Source organism: Cynocephalus volans, chromosome 4 (assembly GCF_027409185.1).
Source record: "Cynocephalus volans isolate mCynVol1 chromosome 4, mCynVol1.pri, whole genome shotgun sequence".
Lineage (NCBI taxonomy): Eukaryota > Metazoa > Chordata > Mammalia > Dermoptera > Cynocephalidae > Cynocephalus > Cynocephalus volans.
In genome coordinates, this window is record NC_084463.1 from 100,894,115 (window position 1) to 100,910,533 (window position 16,419).

The window sequence follows — 16,419 nt, forward strand, 5'->3', positions numbered from 1 at the left end:
TGCTGTTAAGCATAACATGGACCAAATCACAGGGTTAGAAATGTCCAGGGCAACAGGTACTTCTGGGCTTTTATTGACAAGAGCTTTCATATTACTAGAACTAGTGCTGAATTGTGAATGGCATGTTCTTGACTCTTTGTACAGAATTTTTTTCCCCACTGACTGAAAAATTCTGCCTAAAAGAGAACTGTTAACACACCTACTGTCACAGCACACATGCCTCTCTCCCAGTGACCCCAGGAATGTGCGACTTGGTCTCACATTGTCAGGTACTTCTGCATAGAACTCTGAACATCTCCCAAGTTTGCCCACAGTTCCGATTCGTGGCAGAATGAAGCACCTCCATTATACCCAGGCTACACAGAGCCCCCTGCTGTTGCCAAGTCCAGCTGGGCCAGGATACACTGTGGAGGACACTGAGCAAGGTTCTACCCAGAACCAAGTTTGCATCGGACAACTGGGCAGACCACAAATGGAGAGGACTGGCGGGGACAGGACTGATCCAACAAAGAATTCACATAACTTAACCTTTTCTGGGGCTGCTGCTTTTCTCTACTTGAACTTCTCCTTCTGTGGCTCTAAAGGTCTCATCTTATTCTCTGTTCACGCTGTTCCCTCTGCCTGGAAAATGCTTCCTCTTGCTGCCATGTGGAGCAAGTCCCATCCTGTGTTGGGCCTCCTCATCCCTGTGTCCCCAGTGTCCAGGGCAAGGCCTGGCACAGAGTAGGTACTTGATGCTCCACATGTTTGTGGAGAGAATGAATGAATGAGTGAGCAAAAGGAGGAAGGACAATGCCAACATTACACTTGCCATCTGTGAAGATTCACACATAATGCTCTGTTGACTTGGCAGATGGTTCCCTTCAGAAAGCTTCAAACTCCTTTCAGGAGTCAGTGTGGGATGGTGGACAGAAGAGGAGGTGGTGGCAGCTCTGGCCTGGGTTCCTCTTCACCCTACTGCCCCTGCCCTTGCCACCCCCACTGCGAGGCTTTGCACAAGTTGCCTAACCTTTCTGAGTCTTCTCTCTGCATCTGTAAGTGGGGGGAGCACAGCCCACCTCATGTGATTGTTGTGACAATTAACATATACATATATGTGTGTGTGTGTGTATATATATATATATATATATATATATATATTTTTTTTTTTTTTTTTTGGCAACTGACTGGTAAGGGGAACTGAACCCATGACCTTGGTGTTATAAGGCTTTTCTCCAATCAACTGAGCTAACTGGCCAGCTCATAAGTGGCAGTTAATATGAGGGTAGATGCAGAGCCCAGCAGGTAAGGGGCTCAATACATTTTAGTGAAATTCTGGATTCCATTATCCAAGGTATTAGCAACTCCTTGTGTTAATCAGGTTTTTGGTTATTGCACCCAGGTTCAGCAAGAGTATTAAGATAAGAAAATAAAATAGTTGCTATAAACTTAAGGAAAAAGAGATAAAATTCTTTTTACTGTTAGAATAGTATGTCTAGGCTGAGCCCGTGGCGCACTCGGGAGAGTGCGGCGCTGGGAGCGCGGCGACGCTCCCGCCGCGGGTTCGGATCCTATATAGGAATGGCCAGTGCACTCACTGGCTGAGTATCGGTCATGAAAAAGACAAAAAAAAAAAAAAAAAAGAATAGTATGTCTAGCAAACATAGAAACTCTAGTAAATAGTACTAGAATTAACAAGAGAATTGGGTGAGGTAATTGTATATAACATAAACATAAAAAGCAAAAGCTTTTCCTTTCCTTTTTTTGTTTTTTTTTTAGTGTCCAAATTTTATTTTGTCAATATACAATGTGGTTGATTATTGTGGCCCATTACTGAACCTCCCTCCCTCCTCCCTCTCCCCCCTCCCTCGCTACAATCTCCTTTCTGTTTGCTTGTTGTATCAACTTCAAGGAATTGTAATTGTTGTGTCTTCTCCCTCCCACTGTTTTTTTTGTGTGTGTATTTATTTATTTTTAGCTCCCACAAATAAGCGAGAACATGTGGTATTTCTCTTTCTGTGCCTGACTTGTTTCACTTAATATAATTCTCTCTAGGTCCATCCATGTCATTGCAAATGGGAGTATTTCATTCTTTTTTATAGCTGAGTAGTATTCCACTGTGTAGATATACCACATTTTCCTTATCCACTCATCTGATGATGGACATTTGGGCTGGTTCCAACTCTTAGCTATTGTAAATAGTGCTGCGATGAACATTGGGGAACAGGTATACTTTCGACTTGATGTTTTCCATTCCTCTGGGTATATTCCTAGCAGTGGGATAGCTGGGTCATATGGTAGATCTATCTGCAATTGTTTGAGGAACCTCCGTACCATTTTCCATAGAGGCTGCACCATTTTGCAGTCCCACCAACAATGTATGAGAGTTCCTTTTTCTCTGCAACCTCGCCAGCATTTATCATTCACAGTCTTTTGGATATTAGCCATCCTAACTGGGCTGAGATGGTATCTCAGTGTGGTTTTGATTTGCATTTCCCAAATGCTCAGTGATGTTGAGCATTTTTTCATATGTCTGTTGGCCATTCGTATATCTTCCTTAGAGAAATGCCTATTTAGCTCTTTTGGATTGCTTGTTTTTTTAATTGGATTGCTTGTTTTTTTCTTGTAAAGTTGTTTCAGTTCCTTGTATATTCTGGATATTAACCCTTTGTCAGATGTACATTTTGCAAATATATTTCTCCCACTCTGTTGGTTGTCTTTTAATTCTGTTAATTGTTTCTTTTGCTGTTCAGAAGCTTTTTAGTTTGATATAATCCCATTTGTTTATTTTTCCTTTGGTTGCCCGTGCTTTTGGGGTCGTATTCATGAAGTCTGTGTCCAGTCCTACTTCCTGAAGTGTTTCTCTTATGTTTTCTTTAAGAAGTTTTACTGTTTCAGGGTGTATATTTAATTCTTTAATCCATTTTGAGTTGACTTTAGTATCTGGTGAAAGGTATGGGTCTAGTTTCATTCTCTTGCATATTGATATCCAGTTATCCCAGCACCATTTGCTAAAGAGGCAGTCTCTTCCCCAGTGTATAGGCTTGGTGCCTTTGTCAAAGATCAGATGGCAGTAAGTGTGTGGGTTGATTTCTGGATTCTCTATTCTATTCCATTGATCAGTGTGTCTGTTTTTATGCCAGTACCATGCTGTTTTGGTTATTATAGCTTTATAGTATAGTTTAAAGTCAGGTAGCATTATGCTTCCAGCTTTTTTTTTTTTTTTTTTTTTTGCTCAGCATTGCTTTGGCTATGCGTGGTCTTTTGTTATTCCATATAAATGTCTGGATAGTTTTTCCATTTCTGATAGAAATGTCATTGGAATTTTGATGGGGATTGCATTGAATTTGTATATCACTTTGGGTAGTATGGACGTTTTCACAATGTCGATTCTTCAATCCAGGAGTATGGGATATCTTTCCATCTTCTTGTGTCCTCTTTAATTTCTCTCAACAGTGGTTCGTAGTTCTAATTGTAGAGATTTTTCACATCCTTGGCTAACTTTATTTCTAAGTATTTTATTCTTTTTGTGGCTATTGTAAATGGGCTAGCTTTCTGGTTTTCTTTTTCTGCATGTTCACTATTGGAGTATAGAAATGCTACTGATTTTTGTGTGTTGATTTTGTATCCTGAAACTTTGCTGAAATCATTTATCAACTCTAAGAGTTTTTTTGTAGAGGCTTTAGGCTGTTCAATATATGGGATCATGTCATCTGCAAAAGGGACAGTTTGACTTCATCTTTTCCTATCTGGATGCCCTTTATTTCCTTCTCTTCTCTGATTGCTCTGGTTAGTACTTCCAACACTATGTTGAATAGGAGTGGAGAGAGTGGGCATCCTTGTCTAGTTCCTGTTCTTAAAGGAAAAGCTTTCCACTTTTCCCCATTCAGGATGATATTGGCAGTGGGTTCATCATATATGGCTTTAATTATGTTGAGATAATTTCCATCTATACCTAACTTATAGAGGGTCTTTGTCATGAATGAGTGTTGAATTTTATCAAATGCTTTTTCAGCATCTATAGAGAAGATCATATGGTCCTTGTGTTTGATTTTATTAATATGGTGTATCACATTTATTGATTTGCGTATGTTGAACCAACCTTGCATCCCTGGGATGAATCCCATTTGATCGTGGTGAATAATTTTACATATGTGTTACTGTATTCTGTTTGCTAGTGTTTTATTGAGGATTTTTGCATCTATATTCATCAAGGATATTGGCCTGTAGTTTTCTTTTTTAGTTGTATCTTTACCTGGTTTGGTATCAGGATGATGTTTGCTTCATAGAATGAGTTTGGGAGATTTGCGTCTGTTTCAATCTTTTGGAATAGTTTGTAAAGAATTGGTGTCAATTCCTGTTTGAATGTTTGGTAAAATTCTGCTGTGAATCCATCTGGTCCTGGGCTTTTCTTTGTTGGGAGCCTTTTGATAAGAGCTTCAATCTGCTTTATTGTTATTGGTCTATTCAGATTTTCTACATCTTCTTGACTCAGTTTGGGGAGCTTGTGTGTGTCCAGAAATTTATCCATTTCCTCCAGATTTTCAAATTTGTTGGTGTATAGTTGTTTATAGTAGTCTCGAATGACTCTTTGTATTTCAGATGTATCAGTTGTAACCTTTTTCATTTCTAATTTTTCTTATTTGGGTCTTCTGTCTTCTTTTTTTAGTTAGCCATGCTAATGGTTTGTCAATTTTATTTATCTTTTCAAAAAACCAAATTTTTGATTCATTGATCTTTTGTATTGTTTTTTGGGTTTCAATTTCATTCAGTTCTGCTCTGATCTTAATGATTTCTTTCCGTCTGCTAACTTTGGGTTTGGATGTTCTTGTTTTTCTAGTTCTTTAAGGTGAAGTGTTAGGTTGTTCACTTGCCATCTTTCCATTCTTCTGAAGTAAACATTTAATGTGATAAATTTCCCCCTTAGTACTGCTTTTGCAGTATCCCACACGTTTTGGTATGATGTATCATTGTTTTCATTAGTTTCAATAAATTTTTTGATTTCCTTTTTGATTTCTTCTTGGACCCATATGTCATTAAGTAGAATGCTGTTTAATTTCCATGTGTTTGTATAGTTTCCAGAATTTCATTTGTTATTGATTTCTAATTTTAATCCATTGTGGTCTGAAAAAATACATGGGATAATTCCAATTATTTTGAATTTGTTGAGACTTGATTTGTGACCTAACATGTGATCTGTCCTGGAGAATGATCCATGTGCTGATGAGAAGAATGAATATTCTGAGGTTGTTGGGTGGAATGTTCTGTAGATATCTGCCAAGTCCAATTGGTCTAGTATGTTGTTTAGATCTTGTGTTTCTCTGCTGCTTCTTTGCCTAGATGATCTGTCCAATATTGACAGTGGGGTGTTCAGGTCCCCTGCTATTATGGTATTAGTGTCTTTTTCTTTCTTTAGGTCTAATAGAGTTTGTTTTATAAATCTGGCTGCCCCGACATTGGGTGTGTATATATTTATGATTGTTATGTCTTCTTGATGGATCAATCCTTTTATCATTATGTAGTGGCCCTCATTATCTCTTTTTATGGTTTTTAGTTTAAAGTCTATTTTATCAGATATAAGAATAGCTACTCCAGCTCATATTTCTTTTCTGTTTGCATGGTAAATCTTTTTCCATCCTTTCACTCTTAGTCTATGTGAGTCATTATGGGTGAGGTGGGTCTCTTGAAGGCAGCATATAGTTGGGTCCTCCTTTTTAATCCAGTCAGCCAGTCTGTGTTTTTTGATTGGGGAATTTAAGCCTTTTACAATAAGAGTTGTTATTGAAAAGTGTTGATTTAATCCTAGCATTTTATTGATGATTGTTTAGATGTCTTAGGTGTCTTTTGTTCCTTCCTTTCTGATTTATTGTTTGTTTTCTGTATTTGTTAGTTCCTTGGGTTGTAGATAGCCTTTTTGTTTTCTCTTCATGAATACCATTTTTTTTATACTCGTGGGTTTTGATTTTTCTTGGGTTTTTATGGCAGTGGTAGTTATTTTTCAGGTACCAAACCCCAGTACTCCCTTGATAATTTCTTGTAAGGGTGGTTGTGTCATAGTGAACTCCCACAGTTTTTGTTTGTCTGAGAAATATACTATTTGCCCTTCATTTCGGAAGGATAGTCTTGCAGGGTAGAGTATTCTTGGCTGGCAATCTCTGTCTTTTAGTATTTTGAATAAATCATCCGATTCCCTGGCTTTTAGGGTTTGTGATGAAAAGTCTGATGTTAGTCTGATTGGGGTTCCCTTATAGGTGATTTGACGCTTCTCTCTTGCAGCTTTTAAGATTCTCTCTTTGTCTTTGAGTTTTGCCAATTTGACTATAAAATGTCTTGGAGAAGACCTTTTTGTGTTGAATACATTTGGGGATCTTTGAGCTTCCTGGATCTGAAGATCTGTGTCTTTTCCAATAACTGGGAAGTTTTCTGCCACTATTTTGCTGAATATGTGTTCAATGCAATCTCCTTTTTCCTCCCCTTCTAGAATACCCATGACTCGGATATTTGAGCACGTAAGGCTGTCTGATATCTGTCTCAGATTTTCTTCAATGCCTTTAATTCTTCTTTCTTTGCTTTTCTTTTTTTTTTTTTTTGTTTGCCTGTATTATTTCAAACAGCCCATCTTCAAGGTCAGAAGTTCTCTCTTCTGCTTCTGCAAGCCTGCTGGTTAAACTCTCTGTTGTGTTTTTTATTTCATTGAATGAATTCTTCAGCTTGGCAAGCTCTGCTACATTCTCTTTCAGGGCATTGATTTCCTTGTACATTTCTTCTTTCAGGTCCTGTATACTTTTCCTCGTTTCATCATGTTGTCTAGCTGAGTTTTCTTGTATCTCATTCAGTTTCTTTAGAAGTATCACTTGAAATTCTTTGTCAGACATTTCAAGGGCTTCTTGTTCTATAGGATCTAGAGCTTGAGAGTTATTACCCTTTGGTGGTGTATTTTCTTGATTTTTCATATTTCTGGTATCTTTCCTTTGATGTTTAGTCATTGTGGCAGGATGTTTCACAGTCCACAGGTTTGACACGATTGTCTGGCTGCGATGTTGCTGGGGTTGCCAATTTGGTATGGCTACCTCATTGTCTGCTCAGTTGGCCAGTACCTTGTGTGTTTGGTTGCCTCAGGTCTTGGGCCTCTCCGGGGAGCCACCTCTCTGGTCAGCATGCACTGGGCCAGGCTGCTGGGTCGCATGGCAGCACCGCAGGGCATGTGATCTCTGCAGAGCTTCCGCCTCCCCTGCTGGATGTCTCCCTGCTCCGCACACACTGGGCTGTGCTGCTGGGTCACCCGCTGGCACCACAGGGTGTGTAGCTTTTTCTTTTTTTAAGCAAACTTTACCTTGAGGTATAAAAAGCAGCTGCAGACTGTTAGCTCCCCTTTCCTCTCTTTGCTCCTCTGGAACCTTGGCCCCTGGGCTGGTTGCTTCAGCAGCCCTTCAATGCTTGTCCACATTTGCTTGGGGCAGGGAGGTAGGGGCCGTGTAATCTGGCTTTCCTAGTTGTTCTCAGCAGCAGCGCTCACTGCCAAAGGCTGCTCTGTCATATTTGGAAGCAAAAGTGTCAAAATCTTTTTCTCTACTCTTTGAATGAATGCCTAGAAACAAAACTGGGGGGAAATTACATTTATAATAGCAACCAAAACTATAAATGCTTTAAAATACATTTTCTTCAGGAAAGTACAGAACCAATAAAAGAAAACTATAAAATCTTATTAAAAGATATAAATTGAGATTTGAATGAATAAAAAGACATAGCATGTTCTTGGCTGGAAAGATATAAATTCATAAAAGTGTCAATTCTCCAAAATTGCTATATAAATTTAATGTAATTCCCCCTAGAATACTAACAAATTTCTTCTTCTTCCTTTTTTTTTTTTTTTTTTTTTTTTTTTAGGAATTGCCAAAGAAAGTATGAAAAATGAGAAGAGGAGGAGACTTGCTTTCTAGAAATCAGGATTGACTAGAAAGCCACTGTAGTCAGAGAGGCAGAGACTGCTGGTTCACCACCAGTATTCATTCTTCCTTAGTGGAGCCTTAGATTTACATCAGGGCACACAGCCACTTGGAATAAAGGCCACATCTCCCAGCCTTTCTTCCAGCTTAGTGTGGCCACGTAAGTAAGTTCTGGCAAATGGGATATTGGCAGATGTGTCCTGTGCAACTTCAGGAAATGTCCTTAGAGGGAGAGACACATGTTTCTTTGTCCCTTTCACCTCTGTTGGTTGAAAAGCAGCCATTGGACTAGGGGAACTTGAGCAGCCATTTGGACCAGGGGAGGAAACTGTATATTGAGGGTGATAGAACAACAAAATAAAAGCAGCATGGGTCCCTGAAACTGTGGATGGCCGACCAGTTCTAGCTTATGTCTCTCTGGACTTCATTTATGTAAGAGAGAATAAACTTTTATTTAGTTTAAGCCACTATTATTTATTTTTTCTGTCACTTATAAGTAAACCTGATTCTAATTGATACTGAATTTGGTATCTAGAAATAGAGTATTGCAAATGACAGAACCTAAGTCCTTAATTAATGAATGCATTTGGGTTACAGATGGCCAAGGACTCAGACATTGGTGACTGGAAAGCTTGTGGCCCTTGTTATACAGGATCCAAACATTTGGTCAAAACCTTGTGTCTTAGTTACCTATTATCATGCGGTAAACCACCTCCAAACTTAATGGGTTAAAACAATAAGCATTGTATTTCCTCTCACCATTCCGGGGGTTGATTGTGATCAGCTAGGTGGTTCTTCTGAGTTTCACGAAGGTCTTTGTGAGGTTGCAGTCAGATGGTGGCTGGGGATGGATATCCAAGATGGCTTTATCCACGTGTGTGGCACCTTGACAGGATGGCAGAAGACTGTGACCTCTCCGTGTGGCATAGCCAGGGCATCTCTACATGGTGGCTGGATCCCAAAAATGCAAAAGTAGAAGCTGCCAGATGCTCTTAAGGCTTACTCCCACACTGGCAAGTGTTACTTCTTCCAAATTCTATTGGTTAAAGTGAGTCACAAGGTCAGCCCAGATTTAAAGGGAGGGCACTACACAAGGCTGTGAATACTGGGAGATGTAGTTCATTGGGGGCAATCTTCAGACATCAGCTACCTCGCCTTGGAAGGCAGATCATGGGCTGACTGAGGGTGTGGCAATGCAATGTAGAAATGGCAAGATAATTCAGAATGTTCCTGTTTTCTGGCTTCTTCTTGCTACTTTTAGCAAACTCCTACGAGAGAGAAAGATATGGAGAAAAATCAAGTTAAAGTTAGCTACTCTGTGCAGCTTTTCTAAGGAAGGAAACCTTTGCTATATCCTATAATCTGGGCTGACTGAGAATCCTGTAATTTTGAGCTTTGCAGAGTTGAAAACGCCATTGCTCTGCACTGAAGCGGTTGTAAGTGGTAACTGCAAAGTGGCAGCCTTAGCAGGAACTAAGACAAGTGCCCTCTTTAGAAGAACTGTGAGCCTGTTGGCAAAGAAGGAATTAAGGATGGTATTTTCCCACTCAAGCCTGTTGTTTCAGATGACCTGAAGAAAACCATCATTAAGTTGAGGGAATGGCTAGAAGTGAAAAATCAGTCTTCAGGCTTGAAAACCATGTCTAGATAAGATCTTTGGCTGTGGTTACTCACATTGGAACTGACCAGAACAAAATAGACCAAAGGTCTACTAAATTTCTGAAGCAATTGTGCTGTCAGTGAAACCCCAAGCCCCACCTGTAAGAGCCTCTTAGTGCTCAATCCTCAGAACACTCCTTGGGCCCTCGAACCTGCACCAGCAGGAAGTGGACTTGGATGACTATGAATTTCCCAAGAAGGGTGTGCTCTCTCACATCCTTTACCAAAGTAGCCATCCTGCCTTGGGCTTGTGTGCTGCTTCTCAGCAATGTGGCCTATCTAGGAATTACGTGGGGACTGAAGACTAACTCATTAGTGTAACCAAACTTTTCCAAATGCTTCCATGTGCCAGATGTGGGATTAGTGCTGTGTATGAAGGGAGGAGAGGCAATCGAGAGTCCAGAAGTTCTGGTAGGACCTCCACTTGCTCAGACTCATCCTCCGCAGCTGTCTCCTCAGGGATCCAGAAGTTCCTACCCCCGTCCCTGCTGGTGATCTCACTGCTCTGTTTTGACTGCACCAACTTCCTTCTATGTCCTGGATAAGTCAATCTTGTTGGATTTTCCCAGCTCATCTTCATGTCTGGGTCTGCCGTTGACATTTGCCAGTACTCTGGTTATATAGGTTGTAGGGGCTGGAAGAACTCATGACCTAATGCCCTCAGACAGAATATCCCCTGTGCAAGACAGTGGCTTGCAACCTATTACACCATGGCCTTTTTACGCAGTGCCCAACACTGCACTCTAACCAACTGAGCTAACTGGTCAGCCCTACTGTAACATTCTTGACTGAGCTAGTACGGAGCCTGGAAGAAAAGACATCAAGGGCCACAAAGTCTCTCACCATAAAAAATATCAGAAACATATGCCTTGGTTCTGTTATAGTTCATGTCTAGAGTTGGAACAGTCCTTCAATTTTGAGGGAAATGAAATTTTCATTAAGGATTAATGAATATAAAAATGTAATTTTTTTCCCATCCAAGTTCACAGGCCCCATGAATTATATGGGTCTGTGGATCCCAGATTAAAATACATTTTTCTAGAGTTGGTGCTTATAACTACTATGGCATCTGCTCCAACTTGTTAAACCCTGGTCTCCTGCGTTGTCTAGCATCCCAACTACCCACAGCCAACATACTCATATGCATCTCTCTGAACACAGCTCGAGTGCCACCACCTCAGAAAGTCCTCTCTGACCCCCAGACTGAGCTATGAGCTTCCTCCAGTCTCCCATATTCAAGGGTTTCCCTCTATTATACCACAGAGTAATGTCACTGTCCACATCCTCTTCAGTCTTCATGCATTTACTGAGCCCTCGTTATGGACCAGATGTTGTACTAGGCACAGGGGGTCCATTAATGAAAAGGCAAAGTCCTTACATTCTGGAAAGAAGAAAGAGGAAAGATACCAAAAAAGCATTATCAAGCAATGGGCTTGCTGCCTGATGTACACAGAAAGTCAAGCCCTGTGACACCAGCTTTTGTGAGAAGAAAGAACTTTATTGCATGGCCAACCAGCAAGGAGACAGGAGGCAAACTCAAATCTGTCTCCTTGATCTGGGGTTAGGTCAAACTCTTACAGGTTAGGGAGACAGGTTGGTGTGCACAAGCGCTGGTGGGGCAGGTTTTGATGGGCTGGGCTTCAGCACCAGATCTGCCTGGACAGTGGACCCCTCACTTTTGAAAGGACTCCAGCATTTCAGGTTCCAGTCATGTCCTTGCCTCCTTGGTTCCTCAGGAGGATTGTTGGTTCCAGGTGTTATTTAGAGGTCAAGGCTTTTTCTACTGTGCATGCCTGGGCTGCATGACTTGCAAATTTTGGAGCAAGAAAGCTTAAGTAATGGTTAAACAATAGACCTGGTTGGTCACACAGTTACAAAAGTAATACATAAACAAGGTAATATGATAAATACCAAAGTAGATAAATAGCATGTTGTAATAGAAATGATGGTATAGTTGGCAGGGGGAATTTTGGTCAGGAAAGCCCTTCTCAAGGAAGTCATATCTCAGCTATGGCATGAAAGAGAAAAGGAGCCAAATCCCAAGAGGGAGAGCAGCCCAGTCTGAGGAAACAAGTAGTGCAAAGGCCATGGGGCAGAGAAGAGCCTGATTTATTTGAGAGCAGAGAGGCTGTGCCTTAGTGAACAAACAAGGGGAGAGTGATAGGGGATTGTTCAGAGAGGAAGACAGGCGCAAACACACACTGAGTGCAATGGAAGCCCTTGGAGAGTTTTCAACAAAGAAATGACACAATGTGATTTCAGTTTGTAAAAGCTCACTCTACCTGCTGAGTAGAGAATGGCTTCAGGTGTGGCAAGAGTGAAAACAGGGAGACTAGTTAGGAGATCGTGGCAGGCAGGAGATGGAAGTGACTTGGAATGGGGAAGTGGCAGCAGAGATGGTGGGAAGTGGATGGATTTTGCATGCATTTTGGAGATTTTACTAACTTGCTGATGGACTGGGTGTAGATATGGAGGGGAAGGGAGAACTTAGGAAAGATTCCCAGGTTTCAGGCTTGAAGTGGAGCCATTTGTGTGTGTGTGCACGCATGCACATGTGCATTTAAATATGTACAAAATATTTCTAGAAGGAAGTGTTATAAGATACTCCATGGCAGGCATGGTAGATTGCAAAAGATAGCCACAAATTCCTCTCAATTTCTGTATACACAGTTTTTTGCAATGTGACTTTGTTGCTCCTCCCTTCAAGAGGTGGAGTCTATTTCTCTCCACCCTCAAATGCAGCTGGCCAGGTAACTTGCTTTGACCAATAGAGGCAAATGAAGTGATGTCAGAGTTCTGGGCCTAGCCTGAAGAGGCCTTGCAGCAAGCACCTTTTCCCTCTTGCTACCCTGAGGCTGCTTTGTAAAGAAGTCCAGGCTTGCCTCCTTGAGGATGAGAGACCACAGGCGAGAGGGGCCCAGCAGACAGCCAGCCTGAGCAGCCACGCTTGAGAGAGAGGCCATCTTAGACTGTGTAGCCCCAGTTGATCTACCAGAGGACTAGAGCAGCCTGGTTCACCCCAGGCAAGACCAGCAGAAGCACCCCCCAGCTCAGCCCAGCCCAAATTGCTGAACCACAGAATCATGAGCAAATAAAGTGGTTGCTTTAACTATTAAGTTTTGAGGTGGTTTATTACACAGAAAACCATTATGGGAGAGAACTGAGTGGCTGCAGAACAGGAATGGGAGAGATCTTAATTCACCATTTTGTATCATTTGGATTTTGAACCTTGTGAATGTATTACCCATTAATTCTCTCCAAAAAAATGTATGCCACATTCAGTGCATAAAATAAATCTCTTACTTTGAAGATAAGGAGTATAATTTTTAAGTGATCCATCACTAGCATTGATTTTTCTTTTTCTTTTTTTCCCTCAGGGCCCATGTACTGACCTGACTATTGATTTTTTTATAAGCTTTTCTTGAAGCAAAACATACCTTCAGAAAAGTACACAAATTGTAACAGGGCAGCTCGATGAATTTTCACAAAGTGAACATACCTATGTAACTAGCACCCAGACTGAGAAACAACACCACCAGCCTCTATTTCCCCTTCCTAGATGCTACCCACAGGGGTGTAAATACAGTAAATGTTCGTATATATTTACATATATCTATTTGTAGTTATTGTTTTTCATTTACATATATTGTATTAAAGGAAAAGCCGTTTCTTTTCGTCCCCACTAAACGCAGTTGAACAAGAATTTGAAGAATGTCATTTTAAAAGCACATCAAGTTGTTTGCCTTCACTAGGGCACCTGGATCTCCACCTGGCCCCCTGCTGTATCAGGATAAAACCAGCTGTTCCTGGTTGAAGCCAAATTCCTGCCAGTGGTGAGAGGACTGCCGCCTTGTGGTCATGTTTGGTTACTGCATCCATGCCAGGCACCTGGCAGGTCAGGACAGGACTTAATGCTTTAGCCAAGGTGAAGAACTGGGCTCTGCTCTGGGCTGGCATTTTAGAGCAACTACTCTAGCTGAGGTTACCTGACAGTCTCCAGCATGCGTAGCACTATACAGTTACTTCTGTGGCTTTAGATGATTTCCACCAGCAGCTCGTCCCTCATGGAGAGGAGATGGGTTAGAGTAGGGAGTGGGGAGAAGCAGCTGAAGGTTCCTCTGAAGAACAATCAGCTATTAGAGACTGGCCTTGGCATTCTCAGAACACAGTATTTGAGAGGACCCTGGGCATGCCCATATGGCTGAAGCCCTGAAGTCCAGCTTCTCCAGAGCTTCTCCTTCCTCTCAGGTCCTGTGGGAGAAGGTGTCATATGTGTGAAGCTTCAATAAAAACCAGGGGCATTGGCCTGAGGATACCCTGGATGTCACAGGCTGTCACCCATCACTGTGAGCAGGCACAGGGGAGAAGACAGGAGCAAACACATACTGAGGGCAATGGAAAGTCTTGGAGAATCTGACATGATGTGATTTATGTTTTTAAAAGCTTACTCTTAGGGCCAGCGTGTGGCTCACTTGGGAGAGTGCGGTGCTGATAACACCAAGGCCACGGGTTCGGATCCCTATATAGGGATGGCCGGTTAGCTCACTTGGGAGAGCGTGGTGCTGACAACACCAAGTCAGGGGTTAAGATCCCCTTACCGGTCATTTTTAAAAACAATAACAACAAAAAAAAACGCTTACTGTTTTGGGAGGTGGGAGGGACTGGTGATTTCTTGAGATGAGACCTGGTAGATAAAGGGCCATGGAGAGTGGAGGGCTGCAGACTTTGCCACTACCCCTGTCCCCCAACAGCCAGATACATGCATCCTGAGGATCAGGTCTGGTTGAGAGGACAGAGCAAATTGTAATCAGTAGGTATTGACATTGATCTTTATAGTCTACGTCCAGAACACTTTGCCATGTAAAGAGGTTATGAAGGCTGGCCAGTTAGCTCAGTTGGTTAGAGCGCAGTATTGTAACACTGAGGTCAAATGTTCGTATTCCTGTACCCACCAGCCAAAAACAAAAAAAGAGGTTATGGGACACATACTATTAGCCTACCTCAAGAACACAGATATAAAATAGGGAATAACAGGGAGAGATGTACAAGCAGAGAAGTAGGACACAAGTGACCCGTGGAACTCTCATTACCTGTGCCATGGCCAGGGTCCCAGTAGAAAAGGGCCCTGTTCCAGCAATGCCGAAATGGGGAAGGACATATTTTGCTGACACAAATGATAGAAAAAGGAACTTTTAAATATGCTGGACAGGGGGAGGGAACAGCTATGTGACTGTCACATTGGAAGCTCCCCTGTAGAGGAAGTGGCCTTTTTAGAAGGGGGGTGGTGGGAGGGGATAGAACCCAGTGGTTAATAACACCAAACAGTTCTTCCACTGGGCTCATTCAGAAATGCTGAGCTAGCAGACTGGGGAGATGAAATGAGCCATATGTCTCTCCTCACACTAAAAAAATTGTGTCGATTAGGATGTTTTCAACTGTAACGATTCTTCATAACCCAAAGTGACTTGAACCATACAAGTTTATACCTTGCTTAACAGGAAGTTAGTAGAATAGTCCTTAGATTGACTCAGTGGCTCAACCTGTCATCCAGGGCCTTGCCATCTCTCGCCTCAGCCACCCACCTTGGCAAATTCTTCCCTCAAGGTTGCAAAATGGCTGCTTCAGATCCAAATGTCACATCATTATAGGACAATGTCCCCAGTCTGGAAGGGAATATTAAAAGAGCTTCCCCCCTTGTATCCTCTCTTTTTTCTTTTTTGAATAGCTAGGGAAACCTTTCTTAAAATCCTTCACCACCAGCAGACTTCCTTTTTCATCTCATTGATCAGAACTGGGGCACTAGATTCCACTAAATGAACCATAGGGGAAGAAGACTATTACCAGGGCTGACGTGGACCATTCATGATTCATGCTGTCAACAGGAAAGAAAGAGAATGCCTGCTGGGAAGTCACTGACTGTGTGTCTGCCATAAAATTCTTTGTTATTTTCTCTGATTGGGTGTTACATGTACCACATTGCAAGAAAGGCAGAAGCAAGAGAGTGAGCTTCTGACATGGTCTACTTTCAAAGCCATCAGAACAACACCCATGAAAACCATTAAACCATCAATGGATTAATCTATTCACTAGGGCATGGTCCTCACAATCTAATAATGTCTTCAAGGCCCCACCTTTCAATCACCATAATAGGATTTCCCACCTTCATCAGTTACAGTGAAGATTAAGCTTCAGTAAGTTTGGGGGGACATTCAATCCAGAGCATTTTGCCCCTAGTCCCCCAAAACTCACGTCCTTTTCACTTGTTTCATCCTATAGATCCAACGTCTTAACTTGTCCCAATTCAAAAGTCCAAAGTCCCATCTGTGAAATCAAAACAAGATATCTACTTCCAAGATACAATGGTGGAACAAACATAGGATGCATAGTCCTATTCCAAAAGGGAGAATTAGGCCAAAAGAAAAGCGTAACAGGTCCTGAGCCAGTCCGAAACCCATCAGGGCAGGCATTAAATCTCAAAGCCAGCAAATCATATACCTTGCCTTTATGTTTGACATCCTCTGCACAGTGGTGTGGGAGCAGGTCTCCAAGTCCTCAGGCAGCTCTACTCCCATAGCTTTCCCGGTCTGAGGCCATGCATCAGCTCTCACAGGCTGGCATTGCACACTGGTAAGTCCACAGGTCTGGGGTCTCCATGGCAGCCCTGCTCTCACTGCTCCACTACACATGGCACTGATGGGGATTATCTGCTGGAATTCTGACCCCATGTTTCCACTTGGCATCGCTTTAGTGAAGGCTGTATGCAGTGACTTCACTCCTGTGACAGATCTCTTCCTGGATCCCCAGGCTTTTCCATCCACACTTTGAAATCAAGATG